Genomic DNA, 10,700 nt, shown 5'->3' with positions numbered 1-10,700 from the left:
CCCATGCACGCACCCTTCTGTGCCATTTCCCAACTTATATTCTCTTACATCTTTCTCTCTCCAAACTACAACTTTTGTTCTCTCCCATTCTCTGCTTCTCTCTGCCTATGCTCACCTATTTGGTCTTTTTCCCATCGTGCACTCTTTGTTTTTTCACTCAAGCAATATATGTTTTTGCTCTAGCATTGTGTTTTTTGTCTACACAGTCTCTTTCCTATGCTGTTCTTGCCATATTGTATGTGTTTCTCCACTCTGTGCCACATGTCATTCTGTGTCCTCTTCCATGTTGTTCTCTCATATTCTGTGTGTTGCTATCGTCTTTACTCTTCATTCCTTTTACCAGTGCCCCGGCTAAGGCCAGACCAATTGGTTTTATCAATGCTTGTTTTAACTGTTTTTGCTGCATGCCCCACTACTGCCAGGTGGCCATCTACAAAATGTTTAATGACCATTCCAAGATGGGCACCTGCATGCGCATTGGCGCACTCATTCACAGCAAGTATCTCCAATTGGGTTGGTTTTATTTTAACAAATCCCTTTCTAAGAGGGCAACCAAGGATGCATGCTTCCATGGTGGGCATCTCCTAATGTTCTATTAAAAAAACAATTAAAAAATGGCCAGTAAACGTATGTAGCCTGCCGCTTGATCCCCCAATAATAGGCCTCACTGGTATATTTCTACATATGTACAATACCGGGAGGTTTATGGAGTCTTTCTATTTGTTAACACAGTCAGGATAATTGGACAATAATTAGGTGATTTCAATCCATGGTCATAAATCCATGCGATCCAGTCGAATGACCAGTTATCCACAGTTAGTGCCTTCTGTTTTTGGCAACATTTTCATTTAAAACGTAAAAACATTATATCTCTGGTTCCCCTTATTGGAATGTTGTTGTTTTGGTAGCATTTAGTGTAATAAAAGTTATCCTAGTTTTTAGGTTGAGCCTTGAGTCAGCGTGCATGCGCAGCTCTGCGAGACTAGTTGTTGTGGAGTAGGGAATGGAAGTACCGCCCACTCTCCGCCCATATTTACCATTGGCTTGTGTCATTGTCCTTCCTAAATGCTGACTTCTGATTCGTAAATAGGCGTGTTAGTCCCTCCTTAGTACCGCCTGGTCTTCATTTGTCATCACCCATGGCTACTGGCCCTTTTACTTCAGTTGTTACTCTGTACCTGTTATTTATTCGCATGTATGCAAGTTTGAGCTATTGGCATTGTAAATGACAATGCCTTTAATTTTTGTTTTGGCTTTTAAAACGTAATTAAAGCACATTGTCATTTACAATACCAATAGCTTAAACTTGTTTTTTATGTGTGCAGGTGGCTTAACGGCTAGAGCGGCCGATTTTGAAGCTGGGGAACCAGGTTCGAGTCCGGCGGGAGGCCCAAACATCCTGTGATTCTGTCCAAATTACTTTATCTCCCCTGCCGGAAAATAATAATACGTGTATGTGGCAGGCTGCAATGCAACTAGTGCTCGTGTAAAAGCTCTTTAATACCTTCTGGTCGAGTTTGTGCTATATAAAACTGCAACAAAAAAAAACTGCAAAAAAAATAGCTCAATGGCCATCTTTCCATCTTTCAAAATTGGGGAATGATCGAAATTAGCACAAATCATTCACCAAAATGACCTGCTTCTATGGATCCGTGTTCTTGTGCCTCAGAGGCAGCACTCCTCTTAGAAAAGGGCACTAACGCAGAACGAAGATAGGAAAGGTTAGAACCTGCAGCAATTCACTGGGGAGAATTTTACAGTTTTTGAGGTAGTATAAGCATTTTTGTCATGTACTCACTATCCACCAAGTATTATGTTATTTTCCACATTTACATTTTTCTTTACGAGACCTAGTATTTTAATAAGCACTTCATTATTTTTCATTTACATCTTATTGCTAAACGATATCCTAGTTCTCACCAGAAGAGCACACTGAAATGTGCAAAAAGCAACCGCCCACCTTGGAGTGCCAAACCCTATGCAGTCAGGCTATGCTGCAATTCAAATATGATGTGCAGCATTGCTCATTTATTAGTGTTGCATATGCTTCTTACAGTTTCAGGCGCTAAAGCATATTTTAAAATTCTCTCAGTAGGGGAGTCTGATGCTGGCTAACGAGAGGCCCAGTGATGCCACATTTCTAGGATTTCCACTATGTGAATCATTCTGTTTTAGGATTCACTGTAAATGTATCTCATGTGAATAGCCTGAAACTCCAGCATGGCTCCGCCTTCTGCGGACCAGCGGTGGACAGTCCCGGTGAGGTCGCGCACCTTCTCTTTATCATGTTTTTATAACTTCCAAGAGTGAGTATTTCAATCATGAAAACCTTGGAAAAGTGACCGCAGATTTTTTTTAGAACCCTTCCTAGACAGTCTAAATTGAAACTGTTGAAGCGGAAGCTTCTTAATGTGTGTGAAGCATGTCCTACATTTGATTACACCTCCCCTGACTGCACACTCTGAGATTATGACCGCTCGCTGCACTCAGCACAGCGAGGGGCACTTGGGAACACTGAAATAACAATCTGGGCATTATCCATCACGCTTAATCTGGCTGAAATCAGGATTATGACAAATCCATGAGACATCACAATAATCTAAATGCTTCAATCAGGAGAGCTGGCAGTCTCCCTCACTATAAAGGTTAAAAAGCATTGGCATAGCCAATAGGTCTCACTTTTGGGACCTTATAAATATTTAGTTATGTAGCACAATATCCTTGGTGCAACAACATCAACCGTTGCATGGCGAAACACTTATAAAGTCCCAAAGGCGAGACCTATTGGCTATGCCAATGCTTGTTTAATCTTTCTCAGGGCACTAGACAAGGGGGCCCGCTCTCACCCCTTCTTTTTCTCTTGTCTATAGACCCACTCCTTCGACTACTCAATTTGAACCAGAGTATTAAAGGTTTTCAATTTGGATCACATACGCTTAAAACAGCCTCTTATGCTGACGACGTCCTTATTTTTTCCGAGGATATTGCATCTGCAATTCCTGTTATTTCTAACATCATCAGGGATTTTTTGTTTTTTTTCGGGTACACTCTGAACAATGAAAAAACTGAAATGTCCCCCCTCAATTCGTTGTGCTTTCCATCTCACATGGGTGACTCAGGTTTTAAATGGCAATCGACTCGTATTAACTACTTAGGGGTAGGGGTAACGCAGCACGGTGCAGCAAGTCATTTTGCTGCGCCGTGCTGCTTTAGTTTGGAAAGCACAGAGATGTGACATATTTACAAGAATATGTCGCATCTCTGTGCTTCCCCTGCACTGGTGCACAAACTGCAGCCATGCGCCGGCTTAGGCACCCTTGCACCATGGTGCAAGGATACCTGTGTCGTGGGGAGATTGTTTTTGTGCAGGAAGGGACACCTTCCTGCACAAAAACAATCACAAGAGGCTTTTTCCTCTTTCAATGCTGTAGAATGCAGCACGCATTGAAAGAGGAAAACACGAGGAGAAATGAAAACATTTCTCCTCGTTGCGCCTCGCTACGCCACCTCTAGGGTGGCGTAGCATTCACACGCATCTCCAGATTTACGATTTCTCGTAAATCTGGAGATGTGTCTTGTTCCACTGGTGTTGCGTGGGAAAACCACAGCAACACCCATGGAACGCCTCTTCAACGCAGAGTGCTGCGTGTGAAGGGGCCATATTAACAAAGAGAGGAAAAGTCATGCAGGGTGGCTTTTTCTCTCCTTGTAAATATGGAGGAGCCCCCTGCGCCACCAGTACTTCACGAAAAGTGACATAGTGGTGGCGCAGGGGATCGTAAATCTGGCCCTTAGGGATTTGGTTTTGTAAGGACCTTCCAGATACTATTACTTATAACGAATCCCATATCACAGCTAAAATTAAAGATCTTTTATCTTCCTGATCTCCTAAATATATTTCTTGGTGGGGGAGATTACAAACTCGTAAAGTGATGATAACCCTGATTATTAATTTTTTATCCTCCATGTTACCTATAAAGCTTTCTACTTCCATGAGATTGATTCAATCTCTTCAAAATATTTATGGAATGATATGAGAGCTAGAATCGCTCATAAATACCTTAGAAAGGCCTATATCCTGGGTGGCTGTAATCTTCCGGATTGGAACTTGTATCAAATTGCCTTCCTAGCGTCTCAAGGTGCTCTTTGGTTCTTATCGGATTCACAACATGTACCCCCTTGTATTTATATTGAATGTCAGTTGTGTACTCCTCTTTTTACTCCTTCCTTTCTCACGGCTTCTAAGCTCGTTCTTGATCATTCTCATCGTATTATCTTAGACACGATCAATGCACTAAAATATATTGATAAAAAAGTATCCAAACCTATTCATAAATCAAAATGGTCCTCGTTATGGTACAATCCTAAATTTTTTACTGACATCGATCCTGGTACGGCCTCTTCGTGGGCTGTTGGTGGTATTAGATTGGTAAAAGATCTTTATGACTCTAATCATGACCCTCTTCCCTTCTCTTTTTTAGATAGAAAATATAATCTTAACAACATGGACTTTTACTCTTTTTTGAAACTAAAGGTTATACTTTCTAAAATATCCCTCTCTACTGATTCGGTTACTGTTTCACTTCTTTCTATGTGGTTACGCTCAGGCCATACCACATCGAAAATCTATACGTTTGTATCCGCTCCACTCCCTTCACAGTCTACAATTACATATGATAAATGGTCTCATTATCTTTAAGATGACATGTTTAAACATATTTCACAAGAGACCTGGCAATTGATTGGGAAATTATCCCTACATAATACGATTGCTCCTTCTCTTATTCAATCTAAATTATATACATTAAATCTCCTTCGTTGCACCCCTGCTCGTTTACACAAGTTGAAACTACGGGATAGCGATCTTTGTTGGAATTGTAATCTAGAACCAGGCACTCATCCACATATGTTTTTTGAATGTACGTTATTGCAATCCTTCTGGGGTCTGATACAGAAACATTTATCATCAATCTTTAATATATCTATAGAGCTTTCTTTACCAATGATTTTATTGGGCCCATGGGCTACAGCTATTCCTTTGCCCCTTGACAATACGGATCTGAAGTTATTAGATTTACTTTTATCCATTGCTGTTAAAATTATACTAACAGAATGGAAATCTTTTTATCTTTTTTCTTATCATACCTGGTGGGCATGGGTCTCATACCTTCGTGGAGCTCATACTTTTGTTGAGGATAATCATTACTCGCCTTCCATTTCTAGTAATGTTTGGCAGTCTCTGGACAACTAGATGAATTTGTCCTCTCAGGGGTTGGTAGCTCAGTATCCTTTTGATTCCATTTCTTAATTTATTTCCTTCATTGGAGCAGATGTCCCTCCCTTCTCTTGATTCCTCTCTTTTCTTTTTTCTGTCTTTGCCCCAGTATTCTCTTTTCTTTTTCTTCCCCCTGTTTTCTTTTGCTGTTCAATATTATTTATCAAGCAATGCAACTGGTATATGTCTTTATCATGATATAGGTTGTTGCTTTGTCTGATCCATATATCTGGGATTTGTATTATTGCTTGATGAATTTTATAACATATATTACGTGTCATATATGTATATGTTCACTTATTTAAATATTATGTTTACTACTCTTTCTATCCCAGTCCATTAACTCTTGTTATGAAATCTTTTTTACGCTGAAATTCTTCGATATTAATTTAGTATATATTTGATTCTGATATGTTATATTGCTATTGTATTACAAATGTATTTTCACTTTTAAATAAACAATAAAGATATTTGAAGAAGAAGAGTAGCTGGTCAAGCACTGTTTAAAATTTAAAAGTTTAGAATTTAAAAGTGTATTCTCTATTTAGAGAGGTGAAAGCAAGACCAAAGGGTAGAGAAGGGGTGTGGAAAGAGTAAGAGGGAGAGATAAACTATTTATGTGGTGGTATATGTGTTAAACATAAAGGTTTGCATAATCAGGGTATGAAACATCAGGTGAGCCCATGAGTAAAAGTTACAAGACACGATGACCAATCCTCTTGCTACCTGTAGATGTAAGATGAGGCCTAAAGGGAGAGGAGTTGGCCTATTGGCTAGGGCGGTCGACTACGAATCTGGGGAACTGGGTTTGAGGCTTGGCAATGACGCTGAATATCATGTGATTCTGGGCAAATCACGTAATCTCCCCGTGCCTAACAAAAATGAATGTGTCCTCATGTATTGCAACTGATGCTATGTAAAGTGCTCTGATACCCGATACCTTCGGGTCAAGTTTGCGCTATATAAAACTCCGTAAAAAAATAAAAGGGGGTTTCTAGATGTTTCAGAAATAAGTGGTCCTTCAGATAGTCTTTGAAGGCAGAGAAATAAAGTTCTTACTTACTTTCTAGGAGTGTGTTGTTCCAAATCTAAGATGCAGCACTATAGAATGATCGGATGACATAGAGATATTTTTGAAAAGTGAGCAGTGCTTAATTTGTGCCGGTGCTTTCCGGTGCTAAGCACCGGCACCTATTTCTCAGGGCCGGGTCTATAGAATTTATGAGCATAGGTATGCTCCAGAGGAGTGTGTTGCAGGTGCCGACTTTTTCAGGGTAGAGTTTATTTCATTGCTTGAGGCTTGATCGGGGTCCGTCAGCTGCGGAGCAAGGAGTGAAGTGGTGAGCAGGGCTGTGGTCGGAGGCACCTTCAAGGCTCTGCAGGGACAGGCAGGCCTCAGCACAAATTGAACAGGCAGGCCTCGGAGCTGTAATGTCGCGAGAGACCATGGAATGGTCCACGGCTCTCGCAGTGGAAGGGGGTGGTGCCACAGTTGATCACCCCTCCGAATCCGATATGTAAGGTAGGCTCGACGGATGTCGAGACAACGTGTGTGTGTGCCAATAAAAAGCCCAGGGCTCTGGGAGTGGTTTAGTTCCGCGCTAGCCACCAACTTAAATTGCAGTGTCGGTGGTGCTTTATCATAATGCAGGCCTAGCGGTAATACAACGCCACATTGGCGACGAGGTGGTGTTGGCACGTCGCTGACCTACCCTTCATCCACCGTGCTGTCCCTGGCTGCCTCCACTAGCCTGCCTCCGCCGTGCAGCTCCCGCCGGTGTTTCCGTGTGCCCCGCGGAGCGCTGGTGTCGGCCTTGTGTTCCCACCTGCGTTGGCAGCGTTGAAGGCTCCCCGCCAGTCCGTCGGTGCTCACTGGGAGCATGCAGCTCAGAAAAGTGCGCGGGCACGCACACCCACCTGCCCTGTGGAGTGCCTGCAGCGGCTGGTGCCGCGGAAGCCGCGCGTCGTTGCGGTAAGCCTTTGCCGCCTCTCTGCTGCCCCCTCTGGCCCTCAGCGGTATCGCACCACCTACACTGTCAATTAACACCTAAACGAACGTCGTCTACAGCGTCAGATGACCCTACCCAGCGCTCCACGTGCAGCATCCAGGAATATGTGCCAATCTGCTGTTTCCCTGAGCCTGCAGTTTGCCTAGTCCTCACCCAGTGAGAGCCACCAGACCAGTCAAAAAAAAGCCCTGCCTTTTGGGGAACACATTCCTCCACACACTGCATCCCAAAGTGGACTGCTGCTTCACCTGCATGCCGTCTCTCTGCGCACTGGCCCAAGGACAGGCATAGGCCACGGCTGTGCTACACCTGCGGGGGAGTGGTCCAGAAAGAGCACGGCGCGCACGCCCATCGCTGCACCACCATTACCATTGTCCCACTGCTGGAGCCCTTCACCGTTACTGGCCCGCCGCCCTCCCAGGCTGCGCGATGGAAAGAGTGGGTAGAGCGGTTAGAAACTTTCTTCGAGACTGCAGAAATTCAGGCCCCACGGCAACGGTCCATGCTCCTCCACCTGGGCGGTGCGGACATTCACAAAATCGCGAAGACTGTACATGAAGCTGGACCCCCGAAGACCTATATCACGATGCGCGACGCAATCACGGCGCACTTTGAGCCGTATGCCAACCCGGACTACGAGCGTTTTCTTCTCCGTCAGGCGAAACAGCTCCCGGATGAATCCGTCGACGTATTCTACACCCGCCTCAAGGAGTTAGCAAGCACGTGCACCCTACCCGATGAGGATGATGAGGTCAGGGCACAGTTCATCCAGGGTTGCGCTTCGTGAAAACTACGCGAGGGCGTTCTCGAAGAACACAACATGCCAATGAAGGACATCCTGACCTTAGGGCACTCTAAAGAACTGTCCAAAGCCAGGGTGGCCCATATGGAGCTCAAGGCCACGGTGGCCGTAAAGGAAGAACCTGTCTGCGCTGTTCGTTCCGAAACACGGGGTCCGTGACAAAGACCCAGGAAACCCTCAGCCCAAAGCTCCAGACGAAACCCCAAGGTCCGCCTCTGTGGATGGCGTGGAGGCCCACTCCCACATGACGGCGCCTGTCCAGCTCAAGGGAAAACTTGCAGCGCGTGCGGAAAGGTCAACCATTTCTCAAAAGTCTGTCGCTCGAAGCCTCGGCAACAGTAGCAAGGCCCACCACGACAAGTGCGGACGCTTGAGCCGCTCCCGGATGACTCCTCGAGCGGTGACATGGACGAAGATGATGCCGCAACTGTGCACGTAGTGCACATGCTACACGCCCTATCCGCCTCCCCGACAGCAGCGCCCATGTGCACCGACAAAGTACAAGGTCACCCAGTGGCGACACTCATCGACACGGGAGCAACGATCAACCTCATGGCCGTCAGTGCCTACAGACTACTACCCACTCCAACGGCTCTCCGCAGCACCAACGTCTAGGTGTACGCCTTTGAGACCCCCACCCCACTCCGGTTGTGCGGAGTATTCCAAGCGGACCTCTCTCACAACGGCATTCATCAGCCATCCAAAATCTATGCCTCCTGAGAAGGGTCAGGCTTCTTGCTCGGCTGCCGCACCGCACAAGAACTGCGCCTCATCCACTTTGCCTTCACGGTGCGAGCACACGATCTGGACCGCCTGACAGCGGAGTTTGCACCTCTCTTCGATGGGATTGGATGTTTCAAAGGCCCAGCAGTCCGCCCACACATCGACAAGTCGGTAGCCCCAGTCGCCCTCCGGCACAGGAGAATTGCCTTCCACCTCCGCCCAATGGTCGAGACAGAGCTCCGCCTTTTAGAGGCAGCTGGAATTATTGAACAGGTGCGAGGCCCCACCCCGTGGGTGTCCCCAATCGTGGTCGTGAAGAAACCGAAGCAGCCTGATGCAGTCCGCATCTGCATCGACATGCGGATCCCGAACCTCGCCATCAAGCGGGAGCGACACTTAACGCCCACTGTTGACGACATTATAGGCGAACTCGCGGGGTCGAAGTGGTTCTCAAAAATGGACCGCCGGTCAGGATACCAACAAGTCCCTCTCCACCCGGACTCTCGCCCGATCACGACCTTCTCCACCCATGTCGGTCTCTGGCGCTACAAACGCCTCAACTTTGGAATCTCCAGTGCGGCCGAAGTATTCCAAAACATCATCAAGACCGTCCTGCAAGGGCTGGAGGGAGTGCTCAACGTGAGCGATGATATTCTGGTACACGCCCCCTCTCTGGGAGATCACCTCCTTCACCTCAACACGGTGTTCACACGCCTCAGGGACTGCGGATTGACCCTACACAGGGAGAAGTGCGAATTCCTAAACCGTGACATCAGCTTCTTCGGGTATCGATTCTCAGACAAAGGCATCGGGCCCGGATCCAACCAAAGTGAAGGATGTCCAGGAAGCGCCAGCCCCCACGTCAGTAATGGGATTCCGCAGCTTCCTGGGCATGGTCACGTATTTCGGCCGGTTCATCAAGAACCTATCAGATCTGACAGGCCCACTACGAGAGCTCACAAAAACCACCACCCATTGGACCTGGGGCCTGGAACAAGAGCAAGCGTTCCAGCAGACGAAAGCCGCCCTGTTCACAGACACCACGCTCGCCTATTTTGACCCGTGCCATGACTACCAGCTAGTGGTCGATGCCAGCCCCACAGGCCTCGCGCCGTCCTGGCGCAGCGTCAAGACTGTGGAGAATGGGCGCCGGTTGCCTATGCGAGCCGGACCCTCACGCCTACGGAGCAGCGTTATTCGCAGATTGAGCGAGAAGCCATAGCGATCCTCTGGGGATGCCGCCACTTTCACATCTATTTATACGGCCATCCGTTCAGGGTTATTACCGACCACAAGCCACTGGTTCCACTCTTCCAAGGATCCTCGTCTCGACCTCCCCCGCGAATTAAGAAGTGGATCCTGCAGCTACAGGAGTTCCAGCTAACGGTAGAGTACAGGCCGGGCACCAGGAACCAAGCTGACTTCTTGTCACGGCATGCACGGCCGGCCACCCCTCCGGAAGCTGCAGAATCTGCTGCCACTGAAGACTACGTGCGAATGGTAATCGAGCGGTCCCGGCCGCTCCCGATATCGCTGCAAGAAGTCGTAGCTGCCACACGTGACGATGACTGCCTCCAAATAGCCATACAAGCGGTCCCCTCAGGAGACTGGCGACCGCTACAAAGTCATTCACCCATGCGGATGGCGGTGGCCCAAGCAACGTTGAAATCCTTACACCAAGTCCGTCACGAACTGTCGGTGTCAGCCGATGGCTGCCTCCTGCGGGGCCCACGCCTTGTCCTACCGGCAAGCCTCACCAGACAAGCAGCCCTCCTCGCCCATGGCGCACACCAAGGGATCGTCAAATCAAAGAACCGCCTTCGCAGTAAAGTCTGGTTCCCAGGCCTGGATCACCAAATAGAATCACTAATACAGCACTCTCCCGTGTGCC

The sequence above is a fragment of the Triturus cristatus genome, chromosome 1_2 (assembly GCF_964204655.1).
Source record: "Triturus cristatus chromosome 1_2, aTriCri1.1, whole genome shotgun sequence".
NCBI classification, from domain to species: Eukaryota; Metazoa; Chordata; class Amphibia; order Caudata; family Salamandridae; genus Triturus; species Triturus cristatus.
Note: the sequence above shows the minus strand (reverse complement) of the source record.